The 13,179-nt window shown below is 39.5% G+C and overlaps 1 long non-coding RNA gene across 1 annotated transcript; it reads right to left on the bottom strand.

Moving 5' to 3' along the window:
- Window positions 1-1,464: 1,464 nt before the first annotated feature.
- On the bottom strand, window positions 1,465-10,840 carry LOC122462194. Its single transcript, XR_006284608.1, has 4 exons — window positions 10,340-10,840; window positions 6,772-6,843; window positions 3,988-4,062; window positions 1,465-1,974 (listed from the first exon to the last, which is right to left on the bottom strand). It is a non-coding gene; the product is annotated as an uncharacterized LOC122462194 (long non-coding RNA).
- Window positions 10,841-13,179: the final 2,339 nt, after the last annotated feature.

The following is a 13,179-nucleotide window of genomic DNA, read 5'->3' as shown; positions in this document are numbered from 1 at the left end:
CTGAAGGGAATATTGGGGTGGTTTCCCTACCTCTGATGGAGTCAACTTCTCTTGATGTTATTAAATCATCCCTGTTAGTGAGAACTTGTCCCTGGAATTAATAAAACTAAATTTCAGAGCAAATTTTTGGCTTTGGAATCAGATTACACTGAATTGTATGTGTATTTAAAGAAAAAAAAAAGTCCCCAGAGAAGCAGACACCAAAATCCACCAGTTTTCAGGAGCAAACTCTAATTATTTATTGGACAGAACATTTCATATAACTTTGCTCCATAACTGACATTTGTCAAGCTGTCTTGCAGTGACTCAGAGGGTGTACCAACCTCACGGCAGACAGTTAAGAACTAAGGCACAAACCCCAAATTGGGTGTGAAGTCTATCCTTATATTTTATTAACCAAGCATCAAGTGTAAGTGCCTCAGGCACTATAACAGCTTAACCATGGAGTCATATGCAGTCCCCTTGGGTACTCCAATCAGTCTCACCACCTACGTGAGCCCACCTTTGTGATAGGATTTCCCCTTACACCAAGAATCACAGCAATATTCAGGTTACTCCCAGTCCCAAAGCAATGCTTGTAGCCAATCCTAGAATAAACTATCTAAAGATTTATTATATAGGAAAAGGAAACAAATGAGTTCTTTACAAGGATAAAGCAGATATATATATAGATATATATAAAAATGTGTTCTAATCTTAGGTTTCACAAAGTAATAGAAGCTTCTATAAGAAGCAAGCTCTGTGAATCCTTAATGGCTAACCCAGGCTAAACACTGGGGATCTTTTGCTTATGCCTAGTAATCCTCCCCACTCCCCTTCCTGAGTCAAAGCAGCAAAAAGATACAATTCCTTCTCGTTAGGGTTTTTTTAATTCCCTTCTGCTTTGAGCTGCAAACTCAGCTGATGGGGGGAATTCACTTGCAGCACTCATCTTCATGAGGGCAGGGGAGATGAGTACACAACAAAGTCTTTTGTCCTCTTTTATGTTCCACTCTAGTCCATCTGGCATTAAATGGGCCTTTCTTGTCAGCCAGGATTTAACACCTGCTGGTTGAGATCAGCACTTTAACTAATTAATGTCTCTCTCCTGTCTGATGATTTACACACAGTAATAGATGCTTCCAATGTAAACACTCAAATGTTACTATATAATATAGGATACAGATGTTATCAGTGAGATTAATGAAGGCAGCAACTGCCAAGCATTCAATAAAGTATAACCAATTGTTATTTAGAACCTTATTGTTCTAAAACCAATACTAACATGGAGGTGGAGCCAGACTGATTCCAGCTATGTATTTGTCAGTATTCAATTGAGGCATGTGGACCTTGGCTTGAGCTGGCACCTGGTCTGCCACCATCATCGTATTACCTTCTTATTTGGTTACAGACATGAGGTGTGGTTGCTTAAATGGGAACAAAAATTAATAAACTCCTCATTCCACTCAAATACATATGCAAGATGGCTGGCTGACAACATTCCAGACATTGTTCACCTTATAGAAGGTATATATCTTTATATGATTATTTTCTTCCATATAGCTACAGTATTCACCACTGAACAAAAATCCTTCTCCAGCCTCCATGAATGAAGAACAGAATGTGATTCACAATGTGAACAGCTGTGATTCTTCTCTGTGGGAAGTGGTAAGAGATAGGGATAGGATTCTGGATACCCGGCAGGTATCATTCATTCCCTGCATTTTGCAGATTCTATGCATATTCCACATGAGTTCCTTGTCTGTCCATGCAAAATTTCCCTTTGGGAGTGAGGTGAGAGGATTCACAACTACATTGATTTTCCAGTCCTTCTTCCTGGGTGTTTGTATTGGGCTGGACACATTAGTTTCACAAAGGGTACTCCAGCCCTGAGGCTGAACTGTCAGCCAAAGAGGAGCTCTGTCTGGAAGGAAGATCTTTCTTCCATGGCACTGAGTTACTCAGTTTGGTCTCTGGGGCAATATTTTGGGCTCACTGTGAGAAGAAACATACATAAATGACAATTTCACAGAGAAATTTGGGCTAGATCCTTAGTTAGTATAGATCAATGTAGCTGCATTGACTCAGCACCAAGCACTTTACATTAACTGAGGTTCTGGCCCAAAGTAATTATCTCAAGTATGATTATTTATAACTTCACAGGGATGATCACTCATTATCAGATACTGCACAGTGCACTTGTTATATTTATTGGCATTGTTTAATACATGGGGTAATTCTCATATATGACTCATTGCATTTGTACTGCACAGAAATACAATTCATATGCCTGCCAGTTTGGCAGTTGAAGTGCAGGATTCATATGTAAGATAGATGTTAAAAATTAGAGACATCTTTTGCAATGATAACAGGTTGATAAAAATGTCAGTTTTTCAAGCACATCACCAGCGGCCAATTTGGCTTGCTACTGGCTGAGGTTTTTTGGTCTCTGTCCCACCCCCTCCCACCACCCCAGCCCCCAATATGCTACAGATTGATTTGCGTGGAATTATTTTCCTGTAAAATGATAATAAATGGTGTCCCTAACTAGCAGTAATTCATATTTTAATATCATCAATGTGTGCCCATCTGTACTGGTGTTTTGCCACAAACCATGAGTTGTTAAATGATCAATAAAACTAAGTTTCAGAGTAGCAGCCGTGTTAGTCTATATTTGCAAAAAGAAAAGGAGTACTTGTGGCACCTTAGAGACTAACCAATTTATCTGAGCATAAGCTTTCGTGAAAGCTTATGCTCAAATAAATTTGTTAGTCTCTAAGGTGCCACAAGTACTCCTTTTCTTTTTGCAATAAAACTAACACATTTAACAAGCTCTTTAAAAAAAAAGAAGCAGCATAGACTGACTAGATAAGTTATGAATACTTAAACCTTTGATATTATGGGAGAGGTTAGAGAATGCAAAGTTATACTATCCACAGAAAATTAAGTTACATGATCTAACACTATGTACATTCAGCAAGTACTCAACTACTTTAAAGAACTGAGTTGATATTGGAGTTAATCTATACTTTACAGCTGTTGCCTCTGCCAGCAGGTGGCAAGACACTGCCTCAGACTTAATCAACTGGTAAAGTTCACAAAACTCTGGCTGGATTCGTTTCATTGTGTGCACAGCCTACACATTGGAGACTCAGACTGGGACTCTCATAGCAAAGCCAAATCTCCTTCTCACCAAGCCAAAATATTCTGTGTTGAAGTTGCCCCTGCCTGAAGTCAATTGAGCCAAATTCCTCACTGGTATAAATAGGCACAATTCCACTACATCAATAAGATAATCAAAGCTATGTAACGAAATCAAAGCAAAGCACAACAATGAGCTCCGGCGCAAGATTTAAATAGAATTGGGCCCAGCTACGTCAGAGTCGAAGTTGGAAAGCATGAAAAATCCCAGGACAACAGTTATACTGGGGCAGAAATGCTGATCTTCCATGTGTCTTAGTGTTCTCAAAAAATAAAGTGTTCATGGTAGCACGCATCCTATGCAGGTGTTACCTTTCAAAATGCAGTAGTGGCATGATATCTGATACTTGAGTACACTTTAGCAGAGCTGGGGAAAGTTTGAGAGCCCAAACTTTTTTTTGGAAGAAAAAAAGAGCAAATGCAGCAACACTGAAACATTTCACAGTTTCGTTAAATTGTGTGTTTGTAGGAGCAGAACCCAATTTCCCCAAAAAGCCCCAAACATTTTGTTTCAACATCTTTGAAACTAAACATTATGTTTGAAGGACTTTTTGTTTCAAAATCTCCTCAAATATTATTTTAACCCCCCCCATATGTAAAAATGGTCAAAATCAAACGCAATGTTTCAGTTTTATGGGAACAAAATGCTTCATTTGTCCTGAAATAAATTTGTTTTTGACTTTTCAATTCTCTGTAGATTTTAAAAACAAAAATCATTTAAAATCCAACCTGAAATGATTTTTTTGCAGCTTTTCAAATTTGTTGAATTTCCCCCCACTCTTGCCAAACAAACAAACAGTTACTCACCCAGCTCGACTCCTTAGTCAAGTAGCAGAAGTACAACACACTCTAATGGCTGGAAGTTGAAGACTGAAAGATTCACTGGAAGTAAGAAACAATTTCTTTTAAAAACAGTGAGGGTAACTAACTAGTGTAACAGATTACCAAGAGATATGACAAATTCCTTATGACTTGTGGTCTTTAACTAAAGACTAGATGCCTTTATAAAAGGTATGCTCCAGTTCAACCACTATTTTGGAGGCTTGATGCAGGAATTGCTTGCTGAGATTGTATGGCCTGTGTTATGCAGGAGGTCAGTCTAGATGAGTAAAGTGGTCTCTTATCTATTCTTTTAATATTTTTGAACCAATTGTTTGAGGATTTAATTCACACTGAAATCATTAGGAGTCTTTCTAATGCGGGGTGAATTGTGCTCTTTTAGAAAGAAAAGGAAACTGTATACTGTTCTCTAATCCATTATTAGGTGTAAGCATGGAGAACCAGAAACCTGAGTTTCAGTACGTAGCATGACACTAAACTTCTAGTAGCTGCTCAAGCACTCTCACTAGTCGGGGGCAGAGGACAGGATAAAACAACTTACTTAGCTTGACCCCCGTATTAAAAACAAATATCACCGATTTTATCTAAACATGCTCTTCCCCTATCCAACTCTGTCTTTCTCTATCTAGGCCTCAAGCTTTAGATATGTTCAATCTCTTGTCAGTCAAACACATTTCAGCTGTTACCAAGGATGCCAATTAAGAGCTTGCATGCTCATGTAATGCTTTCATCTACTGAAATCTCCAAAATGGATAAGATCCTCTCATGGACCCCACCTTCCTTCAACACCCAATCCCCTCTCTACTTGGTTCTCAATGTATTTCATTCTGTGGACCACCAGGAAAAGCTCCACAAACCAGTAGTGGTCTATACGGGTCGTTCACACACTCTGTTACTAGTATTTCAGTAGTATCTAGGGACCCCTATCAGGATCAGGGACTCATTGTGCTGGACGCTATATTATACATAAAAAGAGTTAAGACAGTCTCTGCCCTGAAGAACCACATAAATAAATCCAATACACATTTATGTTTTAGAGTTATGGGGTCATGTATAGGAAAAAAATACAGATCTGTGATAGCCCGATCCCCAGCAACCAAATACAAACCCTATTCTGAAATATTTTGAGCATCTACTCCAAAGAACCTAATGCCCTCAAAACCTACAGGGATTGGTGGGAGTGAGGGCATTTGGTACTTCACAGGAACAGTCAAATAGAATGGAGGCTCAGACCCCATGCTATTGTGTTCTGTATATTGGTAAATATGAAAAGAAGAATGAATACTGAAAACACATTTTTCTAGACAGATGCCTTAATTAAATGGTGAATTATGATACATTATAGTAGCTGTTTTGGCAGGCAAGGGCTTGAAGGCAGAGACTCATCAGCATAACTGCTGAAGGCTTGAAATAACACCATAAAGTGTTTAATAGAACACTTTCTTGTGAGTACAACACTTTATAATAAAATGTTAAGTATTATTTCTGCTATACACAGAATATTAATTTATTGCTAAAACAAATAGAGAATTATGCTCTTTTAATTTCCCATCTGAAAATTTTTATTAGATTATTGAATAATTCAGTTGTCTCCTGTGCTGTAAAATCACGACAGAAGTGGGACTCCAGAAGTCAGAATGAAGTTTGCATTTCTAATATGTGAAGAATATTAATACACTGACCCCATCATATGATAGTTTGTCATTTACACTAGTTAAGGAAGTCACGTTGGTAGCACTGGGAATGTTAAATGTTATTCATGCCAATATAGGACATTGCATCCAAAAGCAAAGATTTTTTTCAAGACATGGGGATGCTAATTTTTCTACAAGTCAAGACAGAAAGATAGTCACCTTGTATGAAATCTAAAAGATTAGAAAACCCAAGGTGTATGATTTTGTTGAGGCATAATGGAACTTGCTACTTTTATAGTATTGTTTAAGAAGTGCTGCTTGAAGGAAATTGAGACAAAATGGGTTGCCCTGACAATACCAATGAGATAATAAAAAAAAAAAAAGAGGTTTGTATTAAACAAGAGTGTTCTACTTAAATCAGGTATCTAGTTACAGCAGGCCATCTTACCCATCCATCTGGCAAATAGACCACTGTAATCCTTTTTTAGGAAGGTTGAATTATTTGCAATGTGGGCAATTTCTGTACTACAAGCGTTCCAATTTGGGCCAGTCACACTATAGTCTAGGCTAATGGCTATTTTCACTTTGCTGCTGCTTCATGACATCTTGCACTATGCAAAGTTCTTTTCAGGTATTGCCCCATATTGTCAGGACCATTAAGTTTGAAATACTAATGTTCCAATAAACAAAAGATTATTTATGTGTTTGTTTAAGGCATAATTTTTTAACAGTAAGAATAATTAAAAATTGGGGGGAAAAAACCCCACATACCATTGCAGTTGATTCTCCATCGCTGACCATTTTTAATCAACAATGAATATTTTTCTAAAAAATATGCTCTAGAAATTATTTTGGGGAAGTTTAATGGCCTGGGTTACACCAAGGGTCAAACAAGGTGATCACAATGCTCCCTTCTGGCTTTGGAATCTATTGCTACAGAGAAACTACAGCAAAGAGATTAAATCTAAACATCAGAAGCAAACGTGTTTTTCATATAATATTTTAACAGAAAACATTCACAGCCTTTTAAGGTTGAATGCTGTAGAATGAAAATATCAAATCAGGCCTTTTGGAAGAATTGTAATGTTAAGAGCACGATTCTGCTGCCGTTACTTACAATGAGAGGCAATTCATTTCAGTGGGGCTCCTCATACAAGAAAGAACCACTCAGTGGACTCGATCTAGAGACCTGTGCTATGAGAAGAGAAAATCTGGTTGGAAGTACAGTTTTCCATTGAAAAATGCAGGTTTGTCAAAGTTGAAATATATTGCTGGTATGTGTCGAGTTTTCTGTTTAAAAAAAATTTTAATTGTTTTAATTAGTGACATTTCAATTCATTTTGTTTTGATCATGTTGTTTCAATTAACTACATTTAGACTTTTATACTATATGAAAACATTGAGCTTAGTATTTTAATATTAAAGAAACAAAGCAAAAAATTTAATTGAACAACATGATCAAAATGGAACATTTCAATCGTCCTGAACTGAATTTATGTGGAATTTCCTTTTCATACGGATCGTGAACAAATTGTATGTTCTAAATATTGGAATTTCCTGAAAAATGTAATTTCTGGTTCCCAACCAGATCTGTAAAAGAGTATGGAGTTGCAAGTGGTCTACTTTGCTCCCTTGGGGTGGGTTACTCACATAACCAGACTCCCTGGACACACAGGGAAAACTACAGCTGCCAGGTTACTTCTTGCCTAGTTTTCCCTGCCTCTGCAGGTAGGTGAGAAATAGGCAGGCAGGGATGGGGAACTGGATGATTTAGTTGGGGTTGGTCCTGCTTTGAGCTAGGGTTGGACTAGATGATCTCCTGAGGTCTCTTCCAACCCTAATCTTCTCTGATTCTATGTGGAGTCCTGGCTCCACATCACCAATGCGCCAGCGTGCAAAGTCAGGCCAGCATGAGGCACGATGGGAAGTGAGCAAGAGGGCTTTGCATTTTACCTCCTTCTAGGATCAAGGGGAAAGCAGAGATCAGATTAACATCCTTCACTCAGGCTGGATTAAAAAGTTACATTCACCCCAATGCAAATATGGGTTGTAGAGATGGCCTATCAATAATGCTGATTAATATAAGAATTACTTACAATTTTAGAGAGAAAATATCCTAGGAAGATCTATTATTTCTATAGTGCAATTATATATGGTGCTATAGAATAGGTCAGGATGTGCCAGATATAAAACAAGCCTCTCCACTAGAAACTGTACAGCAAAGTATGAAACAAATGCAGAGGGCTGCCAGCAGATTAGGGCTGGATGTTTATTTGCTTGGTAACTTGTCACTTAAATGACAAAGATGAGAACTGCAACCATTGCACATCTTTTCTTATTCGAATTTCTGTATTTCAGATTTTCCGTTAACAATTGTCTTCCATTTTCACAGTTTAAATCTCAGCCTTTCTTCCCAAACTGAACCTTGCTGCAGTCGTTTCACACAAAGGCCAAACTTCTCTTAGGTTGAACTGCATCTTATTTTACGTCTCATAATATCCAAAGTTTGTCTAGAAGAAGAAAGAGGGGAAAAAAACCCCTAAAAGCCAACAAGAGGAAAAGGAAGGTTTCCAACGGCTATTGCCTCCTGAAAACATTTAAACTCTGCTAAGTCTTATCAGTGGCAAACGAAATAGGTTGTGTGAGGATTTCCCGTTGAGTCTAAAACTTTTGAGAAACAGATGGGAAAGATGTCAACCAGAGGTTTAAAACGGATTAACCCCACAGGATTTAATTCTGCGGGCATCCACAGTTGGATATCATGGATGTCTATTCATTGGCATACAGGAAAGCCATAGAATGCACTAGCAGATTTTTCAAGATATCTGGTATTCTTGACTATGTATCTCAGAGGAGAATCAATCCCCTTTTGGTGTTAGCCTTTATTCTAAGAAGATAAGCTGCCCTTTAGCTCTCTTTGTTACATTGTCAGAAATGCTGAATGACCTCTTTGAAGGAGCGTGTGTGTGTGTGTGTGTGTGTGTGTGTGTGTGTGTGTGTGTGTGTCCCCTTAACATTGGATTCATGCAGCCTGCAACCAATTCCTACTGCTGTAACAGGCACACTGAAACACCAAATGCCAAGATAGCACCTAATTTTATAAAGGTACTTAAAATGATGATGCCGTGCTTCAATTATATAGTAAAAAAATGCACAGCAAAATAATGCATTACTGTTATTTGAAATATCTGAATAAGTTACCAGGTAAAGTATTAACCAATTTCACCTTTTTCACCATTTGTAAATTGTCCATGAATCAATTACAATTTTCTTGAAGTTTTTCATTATTAGCTAAGTAATTTCCACAAATAAGTCTTGACTAGTATCCACAACTCATTTTCAAACAGCTTGTTTTGAGTATTCAGTATTCAAAATTCAAATTGTTTTGATAGGACACATATGCCAAAATGTGGATACCGAAATCTGGGCAATGATCCCTGGGACCTGCAGGAGTTCAGTACTTTTGAAAAATCAGGCCACTTCTTAGCCACATAAATATGCACTTAAATGTCTAACTTGAGGTCCCCAACTTTAAACATTTTGTCCATAGTACCAAAATAGGAACGTTTCTTTCCATGTTTGAACGAGTAAAACTTCAAGAAATAGACTTTTCAGAGTGAATATTCCACAATATTCACTTAAAATTAATTATTTCCATGATCATTCCTGCCAGTGAACTCATTCTGTGGACACAAATGCAACAGAAGCAAAATTTTAAAAAATGGAAATGTTATTATATTATTTTAAGTTGTTGAGCAATATTTGTTTAGTTCTTATTATTATGGGCAATCAAACCTAAAGCCTGAATGAGGGTAATGAAAGAGCAATGCCGAACCAACAGAAGAATTTTTAGATAAACTATTTTTGTTACTCACAACCAAAAACATGAAGAAAGCGGAGGACAGTGGTTACTGCAGACTGAGAAGCTGGCTAAAAAGTCCCTTCCCCCCATATATGCCATGATGCATCAAGCGTTGAAGTCTGTGAGAGGCACCGTTTCATGAGAATATTTGGAAGCATTTCTATGTCTTGAACCAGCCCATTGTCCCAGTTCAAGTGTAAATGCAACTCTGACCCCATCTGTGGTCTGCTCAAGGAATGCCCTCTCAGGTATCAGGACTCTAGCTGTCACCTTTCTTTGGCAAGGACCCATGTCCCTATTCTTCCAGGCCAGAGTTATGAGCTGCACCCCTGCTGCAAGTCATGACTACCCCAGCAGGTCTCACCTCACTCAGCACCAACAGTTTTCATTCTTTCCAAAGGCTATGAACAGTCTAGGTCAGTGGTTATAAGTAACCAAACAGCTCTTCCAAAGCAGAGTACATTTACAGACAAATGCATTACAGATAAAACACTCATGAAAATGATAAAAGGTCTAAATACATACTAAATGTACCAGAAGGTGCCCATCTTCCACATAGGTGTGTGGTAGGTCACTGTCCTTTCAACCCTTCAGCTTGGTCTGCCCCCCCACACACCTTGATCAAAGGTTCATCAAAATGAGAGCCTCCCAGAGTCAGTTCAAGATAGCCCTTTATAATTTAGGATCTCTCCGAGTCTCTTGAACGCAGTCTGGACCAGTACATGCAATTCCCCCCAGGGGTAGTAATTCTCTGGAGCTGTTTACCAGTCCCAGGGTCTGTGCTAATTACTTTACTCACCCCCGCCGGTCAGCGTTCACTCACCATTGGTGCGCCTCTCTGTGGCTGTGTCTGGGGAATCAGCTCTCCCCTTCTGTTGTTCATTCACCCCACCGCATCTCTTTCTCTGCAACTCAGGGTTCTCTCTCTCTTTGTGTCTCAGCTTTCTGGTTAGGTCACTAGGTACTCCTCCCTTCTGGAGTATCAAAGTCCTTCCAGACCAGTTTTCCAGCTGTCTCCCATAACCCTGTGCCACTTCCCAGTATTGGTAGGGGAACCCAGGCCCACCCACTACTCCAGGTTGCAACTCAGGGACCATATAATCAGCCGCCAATGTCTATACAATTTCAACCCTCACTTCTCTTTCCCTGGGCTGCTTCCTACTCTGCCTCCAATAGGTTCTCCTCTACACGCTTCTTGGTAAACCCTTTCCTCAGGGCCAGGATCCCAAGGCTTCGCTCGCTCCCTTGATTTACCTCCTTTTCCCTCTCTAAGCCCAGGGAGTGACAAGTAGCTTCTACACTGCAGCCCCTGTCTACAGCACACTTTCTAGCTTCCTATTTTAGCAAGCTTCCCCATCAGCTGGGTTTTATCATCTATTAGTCATTTGCAATCAAGCCAGCCCCTCCACCCTCTGTGGCCTTTCAAGTTAATTGGCCCTATCTGTGCTGCCTTAAGTCCTTCACAGGGCTGGTGTGGGGCCAACACCCCATCACCCTCCTTCCCCCCACTGATTATAGTTCCTGGGGGAAGCTCAGTAACCCTCTCTACTTAGTCAGCATACGATCCCTGGCTCACGAGCATGCAGATAACCTTTATAAAGTTGAAACAACAGTCTAAAAGATATGCTGGTGTTCATCAGTCATTCTCATGAATGCTTCTACTCTCACTTTCCCCTCAGGGCATCTTTTCTGCACACTCAGGTACAGCAATGGTGGAAATAACAAAAATGATTGCCACACACATTTGAATGTGCAGTATTGAACGCAAGCCCCTATGCCCCGACCACGCCCTCTCTCCAATACTCCATGGTCATTTTCTCCCATACTCATCAGAATTTGTTTCAGAGCATCCCTAGCAGTATTGTGAGTGCTCAGCAGCACTGCTTTGTATCTCTGCTCCTTTTTCAGTAGCAGTCACTAGCCAGGAGTGTTAGGATATAGATATTCAGGCCTGTCTGTAAAGGCCTATATTCTAATTTAGGTGGTATTCTTATCACTTAGCTAGTTATAGAAGTATAAAAGAAAGAATCAAAATCACTGTCTGCCGGTGTAAGGGCCTTCTCTTACTGTGACAGTCTGAGGCCCTGTTCTTAGGCTAAGGCCTTTGGCTATGCAGCAGAGGCAGCCATAAACTGGGAAGCAACCGGTCACATCCTCACATTCCAAACTAGTCACATTGAAATAAGGTTGTCATAAATATAAAGGGAAGGGTAAACCCCTTTAAAATCCCTCCTGGCCAGAGGAAAAATCCTCTCACCTGTAAAGGGTTAAGAAGCTAAAGGTAACCTCGCTGGCACCTACCAAAATGACCAATGAGGAGATAAGATACTTTCAAAAGCTGGGAGGAGGGAGAAAAACAAAGGGTCTGTGTCTGTCTGTATCCTGCTTTTGCCGGGGACAGAACAGGAGTAAAGTCTTAGAACTTTTAGTAAGTAATCTAGCTAGGTATGTGTTAGATTATGATTTCTTTAAATGAGAAAAGAACTGTGCTGAATAGAATGACTATTCCTGTCTGTGTGTCTTTTTTGTAACTTAAGGTTTTGCCTAGAGGGATTCTCTACGTTTTGAATCTAATTACCCTGTAAGGTATCTACTATCCTGATTTTACAGAGGTGATTCCTTTACTTCTATTAAAAGTCTTCTTGTAAGAAAACTGAATGCTTTTTCATTGTTCTAAGATCCAAGGGTTTGGGTCTGTGGTCACCTATGCAAATTGGTGAGGATTTTTACCAAACCTTCCCCAGGAAGTGAGGTGCAAGGGTTGGGAGGATTTTTTGGGGGGAAAGACGTTTCCAAACTATGTTTCCCAGTAAACCCAGATAAAGTTTGGTGGTGGCAGTGGAAATCCAAGGGCAAAGAGTAAAATTAATTTGTACCTTGGGGAAGTTTTAACCTAAGCTGGTAAAAGTAAGCTTAGGAGGTTTTCATGCAGGTTCCCACATCTGTACCCTAGAGTTCAGAGTGGGGAAGGAACCTTGACAAAAGTGCTATTGGGCTGTTAGGCATTATCAGGACAGGATTGTATTTCTATCACCTCCAGAGAAAGGGAAGTGCCTAGAAGATGTAAAAGGAAACTTAGTTTGATAGCATCCTGTCTGGCAAGAACTCACTTATCAATAGCTGAGATGTGAAATCCTCATTTCTTTGTTGTTTTATCACTGTAGTCCCCATTTCCCTATTGTTTGTCTGTATAATCTCTGTCTGGTTCTGTGATTGTTTCTGTTTGCTGTACAATTAATTTTGCTGGGTGTAAGCTAATTAAGGTGGTGGGATATAATTGGTTAATAAATCATGTTACAATATGTTAGGATTGGTTAGTTAAATTTCAGTAAAATGACAAGTTATAGCTAAGCAGAACTCATGTTTTACTATATAGCCTGTAGTCAATCGGGAAGTAAGGGGGGGAAATGGGAACAGGGAATGGGGGTGGGGAAATTGGAATCATGTTTTGCTAAGGGGGGGAAATGGGAACAGCGACAAAGGTAAGGCTCTGTGGTGTCAGAGCTGGAAAGGGGGACACTAAGGAAGGAAACTGGAATCATGCTTGCTGGAAGCTCACCCCAATAAACATTGAATTGTTTGCACCTTTGGAGTTTGGGTATTGTTGCTCTTTGTTCATGTGAGAAGGACCAGGGAAGTAAGTGGGTGAAGAAATAAGCCCCC

The sequence above is a fragment of the Chelonia mydas genome, chromosome 1, assembly GCF_015237465.2.
Source record: "Chelonia mydas isolate rCheMyd1 chromosome 1, rCheMyd1.pri.v2, whole genome shotgun sequence".
NCBI classification, from domain to species: domain Eukaryota; kingdom Metazoa; phylum Chordata; order Testudines; family Cheloniidae; genus Chelonia; species Chelonia mydas.
Note: the sequence above shows the minus strand (reverse complement) of the source record. Positions and strands in the feature narration are given on the sequence as shown.